The sequence below is a fragment of the Mastomys coucha genome, unplaced genomic scaffold, assembly GCF_008632895.1.
Source record: "Mastomys coucha isolate ucsf_1 unplaced genomic scaffold, UCSF_Mcou_1 pScaffold11, whole genome shotgun sequence".
NCBI lineage: Eukaryota > Metazoa > Chordata > Mammalia > Rodentia > Muridae > Mastomys > Mastomys coucha.
The window spans coordinates 21,479,893-21,480,969 of record NW_022196893.1 but is presented as its reverse complement, the minus strand read 5'-3'; the positions used below and the strand labels follow the sequence as shown (position 1 = coordinate 21,480,969).

Here is a 1,077-nt window from a genome sequence, read left to right as displayed (position 1 = left end):
TTTTGTACTGATTAAGATTTGTTAGGTGCCCAGTATGTGGTCTGTTTTGGAGAATCTTCTGTGGGCTTCAAAGTAGAATGGTGCTTGGGTGAAGTATTCCTTAGACACCTGGAGTTACAGCAATTGAAAATGTGATGTCATTTAATATGGCTATTTCTCTGTTTTTTTTGTTGTTGTTGTTGTTTTTGTTTTTTGGTTTTTTTTTGGCTCAATGACCTGTCTACTGGAGAAAAGGTGGAATTGAAGTCACCTGCTGTGGCTGAGTAGTGTTCATCTGTGTCTTCAAGTCTAGAAGTATGCTTTTTAAAAAACTGTATGTTCGAGATTTTATGCATATCTATTTGGGATTTTTGTTTGTTTGTTTGTTTGTTTTGTTTCATTTTGTTTTTCAAGACAGGGTTTCTCTGTGTAGCCTTGGCTGTCCTGGAACTCACTCTGTAGACCAGGCTGGCCTCAAACTCAGAAGTTCGCCTGTCTCTGCCTCCCAAGTGCTGGGACTAAAGGCATGTGCCATCACTGCCCAGCTTTATTTGGGATTGTTATATCTTCTTGGTTAATTGCTCTCTTGATTAGTAGAGAGTGTCCTTTATCTCTTCTGATTAATTTGATTTAAAGTCTATTTTGTCAGATAGTAGGATGATGGCACCTGCTTGTTACCTGGTCTCATTTCTTAGGATACATTTTCCCCCATCCTTCCATATAAGATAGGACCTTGAAGGTAAGATGAGTTTCCTGTAGTCAATAAATAGATAGCTTTTGTTTAAACCATTTAAGTAACCCATGTCTTTTGATGGGTGAATTGAAGCCACTAATATTTAATGTCATCATGGAAGGGTGTGCATTTATTGATGTTGTTTTTGTTGTTTGACTTCTGACATTTGGTTGTTTGTGGTCTTAGTCCTATTTTATATTTCAGGATTTACATTTTCATTTATTTTCTTCCATTCTTTCTTGGCAATTTCCTCTCTGCATTCCATTTATGGACTCTAGTAGTCTCAGTAGGACTGGTTTAGTGGATTTGAATTCTTTCAGCATGTTTATAACATGGAGAATTTTTTTTTTTTTTTTTTTTTTTTT

At 36.0% G+C, this 1,077-nt stretch overlaps 1 protein-coding gene across 2 annotated transcripts in view; it reads left to right on the top strand.

The window, feature by feature from the left end:
• Positions 1–1,077, top strand: part of Cpne8 (copine 8) — a 176,744-nt gene that overhangs the window by 110,589 nt on the left and 65,078 nt on the right. The gene's annotated exons all lie outside the window — the stretch shown is intronic.